The following is a 20141-nucleotide window of genomic DNA, read 5'->3' on the forward strand; positions in this document are numbered from 1 at the left end:
ACAATTGCCGTTTTGGATACCAACCAAGGCTAGCCAAACTGTATATTGAGAAAGGTACTAAATCCAATATCTGATACATCATATAGCTAAAAAAAAGTGTTAAAGTATCGTTGAAATTAGCTACAGGAAAACCAGATAATATATTCTAATATAATATAACGTGCTTAATTTTATAAGAATGTTCGAAATTGCTGTGTTATGTAAAGCATCTTGAAGATCGTTTTGATCTTGCTTCGTTCTGTTAGATGTAGCTGTACCACAGCTTCGCAACGTTTTTTAATTTGACAGCATATGTAATAAAAGTAGACTAAAACTGTTGCGATGTTCAAGGCGTCGGATTCGGATTTTCGTGTTATGCTGATTAGTTTTTCAATGCACTCAAGGGCTCTAATCGGTTAGATTTCAAATTAATAAGTGCTTGCTTTCGTCTATCAAAGGCAAAAAACAGCTGGATTTTGACTTTTTGTATGTCACAAGTCATGTATTCATGGGTCTACTGTATATTGTACCTTTTGGTGATATGTTTTATGCAATAACCTGTTTTTCTTTATTAACCTACATCGCAAGGAGACTAGTTGTCTCTTTCGTAACCCTTTTCCTGTTTTTTCTTTCATTTTTTTCAAAGTTTTCCTTGTACAGTAATGCATGTACCATTCCTTTTCATAAAGTTCGTGTCACGTGTGAATATTTTTACTTATCCAGCACATAATCTTCTATAGCATTTCACCATGTCTACATGTTGTAACTTACTAAAAATCTTTCATATGCATTTTGTTCAAATGAAGACTTCATTCATGGTCATCACTCTCCTGAAATGAGCACTTTGACTGAACGGAGCTCCCTAGTTGAACTAGCTGATGCTCAGACTCAAAACTAACTGACTAAATGAACCTTTCTGACTTTATTTACAACTTTATATTTCAAAACCTTATATTTCATTGACATATTTATACTTCATAATAACAATAATATAAATAATTTTGGTTTCGTTTGGGACTTTACGGCAAAGTAACACAAATGGGTTATTTAATGACGAGTCAATTGTCTTCTTCAAAGACACACATCGGTAGGTGACACAAGCTAGTCCAACGGCAGGATTCGAACCCGCACCCTTTCGTTAGTCTGTCGGACACATTTATCACTGAGCCACAGCGGCTCACTAAACATAATAATAATAATAATAATAATAATAATAATATCACCAAATTCCATTTCATGCAGACATTTCAGTGAAAATCTGCATAATTATTATCGACTCATTAGGAGATAAATATTACAATTATTAAATATTATATGTTGTAGGGAATGGTTTAATTAAAGTGAATTTTTCTTGAACTGGGGAAAACGAAGGAACTTCTAAAACCAGATTGCAAACCTCCAGTCAAAGTATTCTAGTACATAGTTTCAACTCACATCACCATAGCAACACAGCAATCTGATGTAGTTGAAAAAGTGATGTTATGCGAAACTAACAGTTAAGTACAGGTCAAGTTGGCATTGAAGATACATTTTCCTAGCCTAATGTTTCAAGCTTATTTAGATCCTACTGTTCCATATACTGATAAAATCAAGTTTGGAACTTAATTAAAAAGTACATTTTAAAGTATTCTTATGTATTCGCCGTTTACGAGACTTTAAATGAGTACATTTTAACTTTCAAAATTGTATACACATTTTTAATGAAGTTGCATTAAATTAGTTGAAGTTTGAGGCAAACGGATAACTGAGTGTAATCTGACCAACTCCAGATAACGTTTATGATAACGTGTTGGAAACTTACATCCTCCAAGTGAAAGCATTATATAATAACCTGCTTTAAACCCCTTTAGAATCTTTCGATGCAAGCTGAAATTGGAGGTACATTCTCACTGGTACAAAAAAAACTTATTTATAATTTAGATTTTATTAAACTCACTACTTAAGATTTCATTAAACATAAAGTTTAATATTCACCAAACCCTTATTAGACCTTTAACCCAGCAAATACAAAAGTTTACAAGACATCTGTACTTGACAGTAGTGAATGGGGATACCCTAGCGTCAATGGGAATTAGCATTAAAAACACCCCTGGGACACTCTAGCGTCAAGGGAAATTTAACATCGAGAAAAATCGTGGGTCAGATTAGCGTCAAGGGAAATTAACATGGAGAAAAATCGTGGGACGGTTTAGCGTCAAAGGAATTTAAACAGGGTGGGACTTTATAGCGTCAAGGGAAATTGAACATGGGATTTTTTTAAAAAAATTTTTTAAAAAAGGGGTAGGCAATTAAAAGGCTATCTCTTTTCGAGAAATATGGCTGGCCCTGAAAAGGGCCTTTGGGTTTATGTTAATATTAATATTAACATAGATGGCATCTGTCACATCTTCTTCTTCTTCTTCTTAAACTCCTTCTAACTGCCGGTCCATACACAAGTACCCTCTTGAGACATCCTTGTCTTTCTATGTAAACTCTCCTCATCCATTGACTAGTGTCTGTCCTATCAACAACAGTCCACTTGGACCTGACATACATGAGCATGTCCGTCCTAAACATCATGGAAGACACAAGGGTGGATGACTCAACTGTGGTCCACATCTTGAAGCGACGAGAATAGGTGAATCAATGCAGTGAACTGCGCTTATTTATAGGTACAGGAAGGATTGAAACGGATTGAATTCATTCACCAATCCGAGCACGCGTTACAAAATTCAGTCAGCTCGCATCCAATCCGAAGAGTACAGTCTGTGACGTCACGTGGTCTATATAGATTCGTTAGCGCTTGTGTGCAGTCAATCTATGCGACAGTGATTCAACATGACGGAAACTCAGAAAACGATCCACTGGGGTGCACCAGCAGGGGAGACTGCCCAAGGGAAACCGGACTTACTTTCAGAAGAGGTACATTGGGATTTTGTGGATTTTCTTACCTCGCAAGAATTTGTTCCGGAACCTTCGTTACCTTCTTCATTACCGCAAGTGGAGAATTTTAGACAGAGACAGAAAGAAGATTTGGAGAAATTTATGCAACGACAAAAGGAAGCGGAACAAGCTTTCCTCCTACAGCAACAGCAACAGCAACAAGAAGAGGTAAGAAAAAAACAACAACAACAAGAAGTAGCAGCAAAGAAACAAGAGGGTGAAAATCAAACGGCTACGGTACTGTTGGACATTTTAGCGGAGTTAAGAAGTCTGAAACAAATGTATCAGACTTCTTTATCACGACCGAAGAGAATACGACCTTCCCGAGCTAAACACGCCAACCCTGTGACTAAGCCTATCGTACCACCCTTAGTGATTTCAACCCAATCATCAGAAGTAGGCCTCGGCCGTGGCAAAGGCTTAAGGCAGTTAAAGTTGATTGGTTAAACTCACCCCTACACCAAAAAAGGCCCTTTTCAGGGCCACCCACTTCTCTCGAAAAGAGATAGCTTCAATTTGCCAATAACTCAAAAATCAACAAAAAAAACAAACCATTTTACCCTTATAGTACATGTCTGTGTATGAGTGCGTGAGTGTAGCTTCTTATTTTAAAATCAAAACTCAAAGACACTTACCTTATATCATTCATGTATTCTTTTATCCATTTTTTACAATCCAATTCACAATTCACCACAGAACACTTTAATTAAAAGTTCATTGACTTCTTCTTTCTCCTTGTTTAGTCTCTCTGTTTTTTGAATTTCTTCACCGTTTTTTCCTCATTTTCTTCCCTTCTTCTTTTCTTCTTCTCTTTCTTTGCCTCTTTTAAATAGAATTGTCTTCTTTCTTCCTCTTCTTGCTCTGAAGAATCCCTCTCTTCTTTCGAAGAATCCCTCTCTTCTTCTGAAGAATCCTTCTTTTCTTCTGACTCCTCTTGTTTCTTTTTTGGGCAATCTGGAGACCAATGTCCTTTTTCTTTACAATAATAACAGGTATCTTGACTTTTGTCTTTTTTAGCCCCTGTTTTTTTTTCTTTTTTGACGGTCTGGACACTCTGAAGACCAATGCCCTTTCTTCTGACAGATATAGCAAGTATCCTGACTCTTATCTGGAAAGGAAGGAGAGTAGTCCGTCGGCTGGTCTGAAGAGAATTTTCTAATGACCCCTCGCAAAGCTCTGACGAAACGTTCCATCTGGGTAGTCTCTTCTATCGTTGTGCTCGGTTTGAGAGTGAAATGAATAGTGAAAGGACAAGACACACCCTTTTTATATACGCTGGTTTGCCATGACTATAAATTAGTCTATGGTGTTTGAACTTGAGTCATTTGACGTTTTGCACTCAAGATGAAACGATCCTATTCATTCGAGAAGAAAGAAGAAGAAGAAGAAAGTAAGAGGCAGAAACGTGATCTATCGCCTCGTACAAGGGCTGAAATCTTGGCACAAATTCATGCCAGTGATTTTGAAGAGGACATGAGTGAACCAGAATCCGAACCCTCTAAACCAAGTTCACCACCCTTAGTCAACCCTGAAAAGTACTATTCCATTCGAGAGACGGAAAAGCGCTCCTCTAGAAACTTTAGAACCACGGCTTACACCTACACGGTGAAGTTTAAAGATTTCAAGGCCGACGTACCCTTGGAGAAAGCAGAAGGGTTTATCACCGAGATGTGGGATTCTTTGCTCACCTCACTCAAGCGACAATGTCAACCCAAAGAAGACGATCGCTTGACACTATCCATAGATCACGACGGTTTGAAATCCCCTGTTTGGATCGAGTTTAGCAGACCCGCAGAACTAACCCCTTCCAAAGTCATGGACAAGATTCAACACGTACAACAATCTAATGACCAGTTTGACATCACCGATGGTAAAGCCACACTGAAAATGGCTCACGTCTCTCCTCCTCAAGGGACTGGACGCAAAAAGATGTTATTGGTGGACGACCTTCGCAACACCAAAACAAGTCTCGTCCGAATTAACAACCCTCAAGACCAGATGTGTTTAGCCCGTGCCATCGTGGTGGGACGAACCTATGCCAACAAGAACGACACGGTACAATGGAAAAGAACCTGGAAAACTATTCAACAATCCGACCGAGCCAAACAACGAAATGAAGCAGAACTCCTGTTACAACAAGCCGGACTGTCCAAAGACACACCCTTTGGCATTCCTGAGATGCAAAAATTGCAAGATGCCCTAGCTCCACGCTACACCTTGAAAGTGCACCCTCAAGAAATGCGTGGAACTCTGTTGTTTCGAGGCCAAGATTTTAAGGAAGGAAAATACATTCATGTCTATTATCACGATGAACATTTCGATACCATTACCAGTATCACTGGATTCCTGGGATACAGTTATTATTGTGAGAAATGTGACTATGGTTATAACAATCGAGAGCAACACAAACATTGTGGATGGAAATGCTCAGGATGTTTGGCCTCTCCACCCTGTCTGAGCGAAGAACCAGTGCCTTGTTCAACTTGTCTGCGCACGTTTGTCAGCCCTACCTGTTACCAACAACACTTGAAAACACAAGGTTCACAGAAGAAATGCGCTTGTCAACTGCTGGGATTGTGCCCTGCGTGTAGACAAGGCATACGTACCAATAGTACCAAGGCACACGTATGTCGAGGAAAGAAAAAATGTCACATTTGTCACCACATCGTGGACTTGGAACACCAATGCTACGTGCAAAAATACCAACCCCCATCAGAGAAAGAGGACGGTCACAAGAAGAAAGGCAATTTCATCTTTTTCGATTTCGAATGCATGCAAGAGACCGGCATTCACATTCCTAATTTCTGCGTGGCTCATCAAGCGTGCGAGAAGTGCATTCAAGAACCTATCTTCAGTCATTGCCCTCACTGCAGCAAGATTCCTGGAGGGCGTGAAAAAATCTTTCGGGGACCGAACACGTTAGCCGATTTTGCCCGATGGGTCTTAGACCCCATCGACAAGACGTGGAGCCAAGAGGACATCGAACGTTACGGAGATTGTCATCGTCATGCCACGGTGATGGCTCATAATTTCTCCGGATACGATGGACAGTTTCTTTTGAGATACTATACGGAACAAGGCACCGAGCGTCCTAAAGTGACTTTGAACGGAGCCAAAATCATTTTCATGCAAGTGGGACAAGTACAGTTTAACGATTCGATGAGCTATTTGGCCATGCCTTTGAGTCGAATGCCTAAAACGTTTGGAATGACAGAAATGGCTAAAGGGTACTTTCCTCACTTTTTCAATACGGAAGCCAATCAACATGCCGTTCTACCCCATTTACCTGAGGCTCACTATTACGACCCCGACAATATGCGTACCGAACAACGAGAAGCTTTCTACGCTTGGTACCAAGCTCACGCCTCGGACCCTTTCGACTTTCAGGAAGAAATGCTAAAGTATTGTCGTTCCGACGTGGACATTTTACGGCGTTGCTGTGGAAAATTTCGAGAACTGTTCATGGAACACGGACGGGTCGATCCTTTGAAAGAAGCTTGCACCATTGCCAAAGCGTGTTCCTTAGTGTATCGACAACGATTCATGCCTGAAAACACCGTGGCTGTCATCAGTCCTCAAACGACCCACTTTGTCAAACGTCAATACTCGGTCAAAGCCCTACGCTGGTTATATTACTTGTGCGACAAGGAAGACAAATGGATTCAGCATGCCCGCAACGGAGGAGGCGAAAAGACCATCGGAACGTATTCGGTCGATGGCTGGGACTTAGAAAACCCCAAGATCGTGTACGAGTTTAACGGTTGCTTATTTCATGGATGTCCCGTCTGTTACCCTGACCGTGACACTAAAAATCAGTTTTTACAACGAACCATGGAAGACTTGTACCAGGACACTTGTCAGCGGCGCCTAAAGTTAGAACAGGAAGGATACCAAGTGGTGGAAATGTGGGAACACGAGTACGATCACCGTATGAAAACCGATCCCGAGTTTAAACGCCTCGTGGAAAGTTACCAGTTCATGGACCCGTTGAACCCGAGGGATAGTTTGTACGGAGGAAGGACCAATGCCACCTGTTTGCTGTACCAAGCCGACGAAGAGAAAGGAGAAGAAATCAAATACTTGGACGTGTGTTCGCTGTATCCCTACGTGTGCAAATATTGTCGCTTTCCCGTAGGGCACCCGCAATTGCTGACGGAACACATCGACCTGAAAAACATTCGACAATACGAAGGCTTGATCAAGTGCAAAGTTTTGCCTCCCACGAACCTATACCATCCCGTCTTACCTCACCATTGTCAAGGCAAACTGATGTTTCCATTGTGCCGTACTTGTGGCGAAACGTGCAACCAGGACCAACCTTGCCATCACAGCCAGGAAGAACGGGCCTTGACGGGAACCTGGGTCAGCGTGGAATTGTTCAAAGCTCTGGACATGGGATACCAACTGTTAGAAGTGTACGAAATTTGCCACTTTCCCAAGACACAACAGTACCACAAGGGTGACCCTACTCAGAAAGGCATTTTCGCCGACTCCGTGGATGCCTTTTTGAAACTGAAACAAGAAGCCAGCGGCTATCCTTCCTGGTGTCACACTCCCGAAGACCAAATACAATTCAAAGAGAAATACTACGAACAAGAAGGCATCTCTTTAAACCACATCGAAAAAAACGAAGGCAGGCGATCGTTTGCCAAAGTGATGTTAAATTGCTTGTGGGGGAAAATGGCACAACGACCGTGTTTACCCAAGACGGAATATTTGACAGAACCTTCCCGCTACTTCCAGATGATTCACGACAAAACCAAATACATGAAACACGTGGACGTCGTTCGAGAGGATCTGATCTTGGTCAATTACGAAGAAGATCTGGACTTTGTACAAGACGACCCTTTTGGAAATGTCATCATTGCGGCTTACGTGACAGCTCATGCTCGCTTAAAATTGTACGAAGCTTTAGAACTGTTAGAAGAACGCATCCTGTACTTTGACACGGACAGTTGCATTTACATCCATCACCCGAGTCAACATCACCCTGACATCGAAGGAGACCGTTTAGGAGCCTGGACAGACGAGCATCCCGACGACAACATTCTAAGTTTCGTCAGTGGCGGCCCAAAAATTACGGCTACGAATACCGGGACAAACAAGGAGAAGTGCACACGACGTGCAAAGTGAAAGGACTGACTCTGAATCATCCTACCAGTCGAGTGGTCAACTTTGGGGTATTGAAAGAAGCCTTGCAATCGGGAGAGGATGGAAACTTTAAAGTGACCACCTATCAACCGAACAAGATTGTACGTTTACCCACTCACCACATCGTCAGTCGACCCTTGGAAAAAGTCTATCAAATTGTATACCAGAAGCGAGTGTGACTTCCCAATCACTTTACGTTGCCGTACGGTCACGTCGGTATTGGTCTGTATATAAAAAGGAACCCAAGGCAAGATCGATAGTTCATTGTTCATTGAAGTAACTTACCATGTCGTTGACGAAGAAGAAACCAGATTGGTTAGGAGTCAAATGTTGGACATCACCGAGACCAGGGTTTTGAGGCTTGGACACAAGAGGTGGCCCAGTATGCACGAGAGTTATTCAAGGAAAACAGTTACTTTTCAACCCGTGTTAGTGACGGTGCCAGAAGAACCCGTCACCCAGGACGGGACTGTCGTGGACAGGCCTGAAAGACCCTTTCGGGAGGACACTTGTGTGACCTTACCCCCTACTATAGAACTGGTTAGAACTTTACCCAAAACATGTGGTTGTTGTACAGACACTTGTTTTTATTCCACGTTCATGGTTATCATGTGCCTTTTATTCTTGTACTTAAGCCTTCGGCTTTTATGTATTTTTGTCTTTCGTATTCATGTTTGAAAAAAAACATTCAATAAACGTGTTCTGAAAAAGTATATAAACTCTTGTCTTGTTTGTTTTTCGTGTCACAAGTGACCTTTCTCACACAATGGCTACCTCTACTGTCTCTGCTCCCTCTTCCTATACTGTCAAAGTCATCGACGAACACTTAGATCGTGCCAGTTGGGAGGCTTTGTATCTTCGCCATCCCTTTAACATGCTCATTGCTGGACCTAGCGGTTCAGGCAAAACCGAATTCGTCAAACGTTTGATCGAACATAAACATCATTTGATCGATCGGCCCCCTCAACGGATCGTGTGGTGTTACAAAGAGTGGCAATCGGCGTACAACCTCTTGCGAGAAAGTCAAGGCGATTCCATCGTGTTTGTGGAAGGCATTCCTAAAGAAGACGACGGCATCGTCTCTGACTTCCGTCAAACCCATTTGGTCATTTTCGACATGTTAGGAGAAGACGAAGAAGAAATTAAACTGTGGTTCACGCGCAAAGGGCATCACCGTAATGCCAGTGTCGTTTACATCACCCAAAATTTGTTTCAACAAAGTAAAGCCCATCGCACCATCAGTCTCAATGCGCATTACGTGGTCTTGTTTAAAAGCCCTCGAGATAAATCGCAAGTGCAAGTCTTAGCCAAACAGTTAGCAACGCCTTGGCTGACTCAGGCGTACGACGATGCCACTCAAACGCCACACGCCTATTTGCTCGTCGATTTGAAACCTACGACTCCCGAGGATTTGCGATTTCGTACCCACTTGTTTCACCACTGGTGCCAAGACGGAGGGCCTGTCCTGTACACGTCTCCGTCCTCGACTTCATTTCACTCCCCATAAAAAAATCTATAAAAACCTCAGACCCTTTTTCGTCTGTCTCACACAGTGTGAACATGACGTCCCTTCAGTCGCATCTTCCCGTCAAATTGATTCGTGCCTTGTATGGCATCAGTCGAGAAAAAGATCCACAAACACGAGCTCGTGTCTTAGAAGCTAGTCTCAAAGAAGTCTTACGATGGTTCACGGTGACGGCACGTCAATTACTCCAAGGAATCATTCAGATTCCTCATCAAACCCAACGCTTTTTTCATCGAAACAAAGTCGCTTTGGTGCAACTGGCCGATCCCCGCATCGACACTCAAACCAAAAAACAAATCATTTTGAAACCTGGAGGGAGCGGTACTCTAGAAGGGGTCATCATTCGCTCACTCTTAAGATGGGATCCTAATGCCCCCAAAGTTATACCCAAGACGAAAGTCCAACGAAGCCCCAAGAAGAAAAAGACCAGGTCCCCAAGGAGAACTTCTCCAGTGGCAGGACCCTCCTCTGACCAGACACCACCACCCCGGAAAAATAAAAGAAGCCCCCAGAAAAAGAAACAGAGAAAAAGTCCCCAGAAAAAGAAAAGTCCACAGAAAACTAGTTGCAAGAGAGGCACTTCGGCCAGGACGCAACCTTACACTCGCAAACCACGATCTGCCACGGCAGTGACTGCGTCTCCGGCATCCTCACGTTTGTCCACTTCTCCGTTGATGACACCAGGAACTGAAGAGTACTTGGAGATGTTGATCACACCAAGAACTTCTCCGTTGATGACCCCCAAAAGAACTTCCCCAGTGGCAGGACCCTCCAATTTAGTGGCAGTGGCTGCTGCTCACAAAGTACCTTCTCCCAAAATCAAAGTCCATGAAAGATCGGGCATGTTACAAAGTTTACTGGATTTGTCCAAGCAAGAACTGGCTCGATTTAGTCCGTTGCGTACCCCTGCACGACGTGTCATGCCTGTCCTCAAACTGATACGACGTAAAGACAATCAGTGGCGACGCGTTCCAGTATAAAAAAGGCCTGTGACCAAGTCGGGTATCAGTGTTTTTTTTTTGGTGCTCCTGAAGACTCAAAGATGTCACCCTCCAGAAAACCCCAAGGAAAGAAAAGGAAAGGACTGCCACCACGTTTAGCCAAACATGGGGACATGTTATCTGTCCTGTCCAAAGCTTCTCCACCCCTACGAAAAAAACTCATTGAAACAGCCTCCAAAGAGGTCATCGATACCGTGTGCGAATGTTGTTTGAACGTTTTGAAAGGCACGATCCCTTTGTCCAAACACCAGAAACAATGCTTAAGCAAGCATCGTCACGTTCTTCCCAAATGGTTCGAAAGAAAATTCCCATTCGTCAAAAAAAGAAGATGTTGGTCCAACGTGGAGGCATTTTGCCTCTCTTGTTAGGTCCCATACTGAAAGGAGTCTTGGGAACCATGTTGGGAGGACTGGTGGGAGCAAGATAAAAAGGCCCTCGGAAGTCCCAAGATCTCAGAATCGACCCCTGACAACCCCATGGAAGGACGAAAACTAGCTTTAGTGCCTTACAAACGATGGATGGAATACCATCGGTGGCAAGAACAACGCACCCCGCATTTACCTCCCAATCCCAATTTTAGCGAGATGTCCCAGTTACAACACGAATTGCAGTCCTTGATGGATCGCCAAGATTTGTCCGAAACAGAAAAATCGCAAAAGTACGGTCAACTCTTGCAACGACTGCAACTCTTTCACCAGAAAGCTTTAGACGAAACAGCTCTACCCACTCTGAAAGATTTTAAGACCTTGATGAAAAGTCCAGCACCATCACCAGTACCAGTACCAGTACCAGTACCAACAGTACCCGTGACCAAGACAGAAAAAGGAGAAGAAGAAGAGGAAGGGTTTCAAACTCCACCAGAAAAAGTACGCACGTTAACAACACCACCTACCTCCAGAATTGGATGGATTAAAAAGATGATGGCCACCCCTTCTTCATCACAAGAGAAAAAGAAAGTGAAGACAGAAGTGAAGACAGAAGTGAAACAAGAACCGATATCCCCCGCTCAGACATCCTCCTCTTCGACACCTATTGCCGGCCGCACACGCAAAGCATTGCAATCCAAGAAAATACCCCAAGAGAAAAAGAGTAGCATCCTCCAAGAGTGGGTGTCTTATTAACACAAAAAAATAAAAATGGAAAAAGTCTTAACCAGCATTTACTACGATCCTTCGCATCCTGCAGGTTACGCAGGAGTTCAAAAATTGTATCGTGCTGCCAAAACTCGACTGAAAAGTCTCCGTTTACCTCAAGTGCAACGATGGTTACAAGAACAAGCTACCTACACTTTACACAAACCCATTCGACGCAAGTTTGCCAGAAGTTGCACCCGAGTGGAAGGCATCGATCATCAATGGCAAGCCGATTTAGCCGATGTCTCTCATTTGGCCAGCTACAATCGTGGCTACAAATATTTGTTTTGTGTCATCGACGTCTTTTCCAAATTTGCCTGGGTCGTGCCCTTGACTTCCAAATCGAGCAGCGAGTTAGTGCGAGCCCTGCAACGGGTGTTGAAACAAAGCGGTCGTCACCCTCTTCGATGGCAAACGGACAAAGGCACCGAATTTCTGAACCAAGCTTTCCAAAAAGAATTAAAGAAACGTGACATTCATTTTTTTACCACCGAGAATCCCGAAACCAAAGCCAGCATCGTGGAACGTTTTCAACGCACTTTGAAAGAACGCATGTGGAAATATTTTACGCATCACCACACTCTGAAGTACATCGACATCTTACCGCACCTGGTGCAAGCGTACAACCAATCTTACCATCGAAGCATCGGTCGTGCCCCGCAAGACGTGACTCCCGACAACGAGGTGGTGGTGTTTGAGCGTCTGTTTGGTACGTCCCCGACGAGGGCTGTCCCCGAGAAAAGTGGAATGTTGGCCGTAGGAGATTGGGTGCGCATTGGCAAAACCAAACGCACTTTCGACAAAGGTTACTTACCTAACTGGACGACCGAACTGTTTCGCGTCACTGGACGAGTGCATGACCGTCATCCTGCCGTCTATAAATTGGAAGACATGAACGGAGAAGTGCTCAAAGGAACGTTTTATTTGCCCGAGTTACAACGTGTCACCAAAAAAGAAGACGACGTGTACGACATCGAAAGTATTCTCGAACGCAGAACCCGTAAAGTGGGCAAACGACGTGTCAAAGAAGTCAAAGTACGTTGGAAAGGATATCCACCCAGTTTTGATTCTTGGATCGACGTTTCGCAAGTCATCGACTATAAAAAGAAGTGACCATCATGCCCTTTCACACAGCAGACGCAGCTACGTCGACCACTCCTTCTTCACCTAGTTCTTCTGTGCAAGATTTACAAAAACAACCCTTGTGGGTGTGGTGTGGAGAACGTGTGCCTAAAACGCAAATCGTCTTTTTCTGCCAAATCTTCGTGGTGTATTGTGTCATCGGGGCAGCCATCGCCAATCTGAGTTTGCAACAAGGAGACAAACAATTGTGGACCATTTTATTGAACAGTTGCATCGGTTACCTACTTCCTAATCCCTCCCTGAAATTCACCTCGAACGGGAACACCGGGAACCTTGTGTCCAGTGCCAGTGCCAGTCACCACTTCAACCACAATCAGAACCCCATTTTAGACGGAGACACGCCTCTGACGTCCAGTAACCCCTCGGACAGCCACAGAACTCTGGAATTATGAGTCACCAAAACCAATTTTACTTAACTTTACCCAGTGACAGTTCCATGGAGGTGTTTCCCCACAACACGTTGTGCTGTTACACGGCCAAATTACCTCAGGCCATCCCCTTAGATCACGAAGCCCATTGGGAAGTGGCTTTGGTAGAAATGTTTCACCCTACACAAATCCAAAACATCACCGAAAAACAAAACACTTTTGAGGTCGAAATCCTGAACCAACAATTACAAGAAGCCATGAATGACATCGGGTTTTCAGGGGACACAAGACCATCCAACAATTCACCCTTCAATATCTACACCTTGAAAATTCCGGCAGGGTTTTACTTTAGTGGCCAACATTTGGTGGACACCATTGCTTCCAGGTTCGAGTTAACTTTTGGCAAAGCCCTGAACAGAATCAAAAAAGGTGTCACCCTGGAGTACCATAAAGTGGCTCGTCGCTTACTGATGAAATTTCAGGATACCCAAACGATGTCCATCAGTTTTAATCGTGACTTGTTTGATATTTTAGGTGGAGACACAAAAATGGCTCCAAATTTTAAACCAAAGATCAACAGCAATACGGAATTTTACAAGTTTTTTCGATTCCCTGTAGAACTGAACCAAGGACTGAATTTGATGTTTGTGTACTCCGATGTGGTGGAGTACAACGTGGTGTGACACACCTCCGTACCGTTACTGCGTGTCATTCCTTTCAAAGTGGATAGTACCACGACCAGTGACCAGGAAGGTGGAAACACTTACCACGTTCACCGCGAATTTGTACATCCTCACTATTTGCCTGTCAGCAAGTCGTATTTGGACACGATCAACATTGCTATAAAAGGAGATCTGGGACAAAATATTCCATTCACCAAAGGAAAAGTCACGGTGAAACTCCATTTTCGAAAACGGTTCTCTCACGACTCGTAAGTAAGTCATGTATCCAGTGTACCGAGGGGTTGCTCGACAGCGAGGACACGGCTTAGGAGATATGTTAAAATCGGCCTTTCGTTCGGTGGCTCCAGTATTGAAACCGATGGTGACACGCGGATTGCACGCCTTGAAAGATGCGGCCCTGACGCAAGGCAAAGAATTTCTCCAAAATGTCATCATCGACAAACAAAACCCTAAAGAAGCCTTCATGAGGGCAGGCAAAAATGTCTTGCTGCAAACGGGCAAAGACATTTTGGGTCACCGAGAAACACCTATAAATGCCCTGCACGTTACCGAGTCAGGCATTCAGCAAGGACAAGGCAGAAAGAGACGACGAAGAAAACACCCTTTCACCAGACTTCAAGCGAGAAAGGCCAAGAAAAGAAGAACCGTTCGAGACTTAGACGTTTTCGATTATTGAGAAAGAACAAAAAAATGATGCACCGAGAGTCTTGCGCTTGTTCCAAGTCGGAACTGGATCTGTTTGCCATGCCCCCCACCATGATGACCATGCAAGAATCCCAATGGGTGGAATTTCATCCCGTCTCCTCATTGGCTGATTCCGCTCCCATCGAGTTTGAAATCAAAGGACAGCCCGAAGATTACATCGATGTGAGTAGCAGTTACTTGTACCTGAAAGTCAAAATTCTAGATAAGACTGGAGGTCCTATAGACGATGAAGCAGTAGCTCCCGTCAACAATTTCATGCATTCCTTGTTCAGTGGAGTGGACTTGTACTTGAATAACAAACTGGTCAGTAGCAGCACGGATACTTACCCTTATCGTGCCTACCTGGAAAATCTCTTGACGTACGGAATAGATGCCAAGAACACTCATCTCAGTGCCTGTGTGTTATGGGAAGCTGACGAACCTACCAAGTTTGAAAATTTGGAAACTGATGAAAAGAAAGACAACAATGACGGATTTGTAGAACGAAGAAAGAGAATCACGGGAGTCAACACAAGTTTAGAACTGATGGATCGTTTGCATTTGGACATGTGGTTGCAAGAAAAGTATTTGCTGAACGGGGTGGATATCCGTCTGAGACTGAATCGTAGCAGTGCCGCTTTCCATTTGATGGCTGATAGTGACGGTTACAAAACCAAAATCCTAGAAGCCAGACTCTACGTACGCCGTGTGGAAGTGTTACCTAAAGTGGGAAACGACATCAGTCAGACGTTGAGCAGAACGACCGCCAAGTATCCCATACGACGCGTGGAAGTGAAAACCTTCACCATTCCCAAGGGACAGCGATCCATGATCGAAGATCATCTGTTCCAAGGACAGTTACCCAAACGTTTGATCGTTGGTATCGTCGAGAATACAGCCTTCAACGGAGCTGCCGAAAAAAATCCTTTGTACTTTCAACACTTTGGCGTGTCCAAAATCGAAGTCAGTCGCGATGGCAAGACCTTGTGTACCCGACCTTTCGAACCTGACTTTACCAAGAAGAATTACTTGAGATCGTACTGGTCCCTGTACGAAGCCACCGGCCAGTTAGGAACCAATACCAGTCACGGTATTACGTACGAGGATTATGCAGGAGGCTACGCTTTGTGGGCTTCCGATTTCGCTCCAGACAAAGGCAGCGACGAGGGACATTTCCACCCTATAAAATCCGGCCAGATTCGTGTGGAAATTCAGTTTAAAGACCGAGACCCTGATGAAACGGTGAACGTCATCCTGTATGCAGAATTCGATAATACCATAGAAATCAACAGTTTGAGAGACGTCATCCTAGATTACTAGAAACCATGGAAGACTGTTATCCCTCTTTACCTAGTGGAGAAACTTTTAGTGTTGGATTATTGTTAAAAAATGTTAGAGTTGTTGTTGTTTAGTGTTAAGTGATTTTTGAATAAAAAATGTTGTGTTTTGAAAAAATTGTTTGATGTTATATTGTTGGATTATTGTTAAAAATGTTAGAGTTGTTGTTTAGTGTTAAGTGATTTTTGAATAAAAAATGTTGTGTTTTGAAAAAATGCCTTTGTCTTTTGTTTAGCTATAAGAATGTTGGATTGATGCTCTTTCGTTTCTTACTATCCCTCTCATGACACTCACTAAACGTTGCGACTCAAAAACCGTGTGGGGGATGTTTTCCTTCACGTCCGCGCTTTGACTTTAAGAACCGGGTTGTTTCCAGTCTAACCATCCATTGTCGACTCATCCTCCTAAGATGTGCTCCAAACTAGCTAAACTCAACGAAGCCTACGTGAATTTGCATAGGGTCAGACACAGTCTGATACCGAAGCCAGAAGAAATAGAGAATGTGAGAATGTTAAAAATCACTGAAGACCTGATAGAAGAGCTCTTCAGAGAAGAAATGAACAGGGAAAAAGAAGAATGGACAGAGAAGTACAGACTTCAGAGACAGCAGCAACAACAACAACAAGAGCAGCAGCAGCAACCTGAAGCTGACAGAGGCTTTGTCGATTGTCGTATCGACACCAAAGAGTTCTTCTTCTCTTTCCGAAGAAGCAGACCTATCGCCAGAATGTCTATCCTCAGAGGACATCGCATTCTTAGAAACTAAAAAGAATGCCATAGCAAACAAAAAAACAGCCCTTTTCAGGGCTACCCAATACTCTAGAAAAGAAATAACAATCGATTTGCCAATGTGTGTAGGTAGAGTAGTGTGAAAATAAACACTAACTCTTTTTTTTAAAAATGTGAGGGTATGTGTTTGTGTGTTTGTGTTTGTAAGTGGTTAAGTAAGTTGGTATGGATAGTAGATTAAAATGATGTCTTTTTTGGTGTTTGAGGTGTATATTTGGAGTTAGGTTGGATTGCTTTGCGTATGTGGATAGTCTATTGAAGTGATTTATAAAAAATTTTAAAATAGTGATGGGTAGCATAAAAAAGTGAGTGAGTGTTTCTTTTAGGTCGGCGCGTTGTTTTATGGTCATGATCTAGGTAAGATCAATTTTATGTTTTTAGGGGATGTTTTCGTTCACGTCCGCGCTTTCACTATAAATTGAAACTCGTTCGGCAGTCCAGCTACCCTTGTTGATTGATCAACACCAAAAATGAACACGAGACTGGAGAAACTGTTGGAACTTCATGTGCATCTGGAATATGCCAGGCGCATATTAAATGAACTGGCCGCGGAAGCCATTGTGGAGGAGGAAAGGATAAGAGAGGAGGAGGAAAGAAGAAACAAAGTAGAGGAGGAGAGAAGATATAAAGAAGAAGAGGAAAGAAGATACAAAGAGGAGGAGAGAAGATACAAAGAAGAGGAGGAGGAGGAAAAGGAGAGAAGAAGAAGAAATTTCAGAATCCCAGAGAGCGAAAATTGGGATTCTGAAGCGACATATCCTGCCTCTGCTCTCTCCCCCCAAAAGGTAAAAAGTAACTGGGGGATAAGATGTGTATGCGGCGCCAGGCCTGGAAGGTGCCACCATTAACCAGGTGTCCATGAAGTTCCAAACAAAAAAACAGCCCTTTTCAGGGCTACCCAATACTCTAGAAAAGAAATAACCATCAATTTGCCAATGTGTAGGTAGAGTAGTGTGAATATAAACACTAACTCTTTTTTAAGATAGTGTGAGGGTATGTGTTTGTGTGTTGGTGCTTGTAAGAGCTAAGGTATGTTTGTGTGAATAGTAGATTATGGGTTTCTTTATTGTTTCTTAGCGTAGGTGAAGATTATAGTTAGGGTTCTGTAAGCGCTCACGTACGATTGTGTGGATAGTAGATTATGGATTTTGTTTATTGTTTCTTAGCGTATGTGGAGAGTATAGTTAGGGTTTTGTAAGCGCTCACGTACGATTGTGTGGATAGTAGATTATGGATTTTGTTAATTGTTTCTTAGCGTATGTGGAGAGTATAGTTTGGGTTTTGTAAGTGCTCACGTACGATTGTGTGGATAGTAGATTATGGATTTTGTTAATTGTTTCTTAGCGTAGGTGAAGAGTATAGTTAGGGTTCTGTAAGCGCTCACGTACGATTGTGTGGATAGTAGATTATGGATTTTGTTTATTGTTTCTTAGCGTATGTGGAGAGTATAGTTAGGGTTTTGTAAGCGCTCACGTACGATTGTGTGGATAGTAGATTATGGATTTTGTTAATTGTTTCTTAGCGTATGTGGAGAGTATAGTTTGGGTTTTGTAAGCGCTCACGTACGATTGTGTGGATAGTAGATTATGAATTTTGTTTATTGTTTCTTAGCGTGTGTGGAGAGTATAGTTAGGGTTTTGTAAGCGCTCACGTACGATTGTGTGGATAGTAGATTATGGATTTTGTTAATTGTTTCTTAGCGTAGGTGAAGAGTATAGTTAGGGTTCTGTAAGCGCTCACGTACGATTGTGTGGATATTAGATTATGGATTTTGTTTATTGTTTCTTAGCGTATGTGGAGAGTATAGTTTGGGTTTTATTATATGAAATGAAAAAGCAGGGGGGATGTTTTCCTTCACGTCCGCGCTTTTCGTATAAGAACCCACAGTATTCGTCGTTCAAACCATTCTGCAAAGAATAAAAAAAGAAGATGGCTTCTAACCAAATGGACAAAATGGAAAAATTGCAAAACGTCCTCGACAATTTAGGAATGATAGAGCAAATGTTGGTTAACCTAAACGAGGATCACTATTCTTATAGTCCCCATCGAGTGAAGATGGAGATAAACAATTTACGAAAAATGAAGGTAATCATCAGTGATCTGTTGAAAGAAATAAAGGAGGAGAAGGAGGATGAAGAGGAAAGGATAAGAATGAGAGCATGGAATGAAAAAGTTGAAAAAGAAGAAGAAAATGAAAAGAGGAAGAAAGAAGAGGAGGAAGAGAAGAAGAAAGAAGAGCAGGAGAAAAAAAAGAAAGAAAAGAAGAGAAAGAGTGTTGGAGATAAAATAAGAACTTGGTGGAGAAAAAGAAGAAACTAGAAGCAGAAGAAGAAGAAAACCCAAAGGCCCTTTTCAGGGCCAGCCATATTTCTCGAAAAGAGATAGCCTTTCAATTGCCTACCCTTTTTTTAAAAAAATTTAAAAAAAAAAAATCCCATGTTCAATTTCCCTTGACGCTATAAAGTCCCACCCTGTTTAAATTCCTTTGACGCTAAACCGTCCCACGATTTTTCTCCATGTTAATTTCCCTTGACGCTAATCTGACCCACGATTTTTCTCCATGTTAAATTTCCCTTGACGCTAGAGTATCCCAGGGGTGTTTTTAATGCTAATTCCCATTGACGCTAGGGTATCCCCATTCACTACTCTTGACGCAAGTAATGCACAGTTTTAAATGCGAACCTTAGTATTAAATGTTGTTTTTTTTTAAATTATAAATGTCAAATTTACAAACGCTTACAAGTAATTCATATTAGGAATACTTCAGTTTTCATACAGTTAAAAAATGATTGCCATCTGCTTAATTTTTATATCAGGGAAAAACTCTTATAAATATTGGAAACTATAGGCAACTGTGTTCTTATAATTAATATTAAATCTATACAAGTTACTGACATTTGTTTGCCTTAACACCCGAGAAATGTTACATCTACAGGCTAAATAAGAATGTATAGAAATCCAAAGAGAAGTCTATTTTAGAACTTTAAAATTATTTCATTTAAATAAATTCTACAACTCCTTATGCTATTGTGCTTAAAGAGCATGTTGATTAATTCACACACCTTTAACGTCCTGGCAGCTGAAATGACATTCCGCACATGCGCATTTTGGGTGGGGCAGAAGAAGAAAAAAAACAAGCAAGTGAATTCAAATATGTACTAAAATGAGCCATAACGTGAAAACTTTGCATGAAAAGAGGAAATATATGTACTATAAAATGTTGTCTAGCCTTGGATTCGACAATCCTGAGTTCTTTATCCTGAGGAAACATTTTTCAGGCGAATTTGTTTTTCTATAGTTAAAATACCTAATTTTAATGTTTACAAATATATTTGTTGAAATATATTTGTTGAAATGTACTGGACACTGATCATTGATAATAACCGATACATGTTTTTTATAATAACCAGATAATGAGATCAGAA

The sequence above is a fragment of the Sinohyriopsis cumingii genome, chromosome 9, assembly GCF_028554795.1.
Source record: "Sinohyriopsis cumingii isolate HCF-2022 chromosome 9, ASM2855479v2, whole genome shotgun sequence".
NCBI lineage: Eukaryota > Metazoa > Mollusca > Bivalvia > Unionida > Unionidae > Sinohyriopsis > Sinohyriopsis cumingii.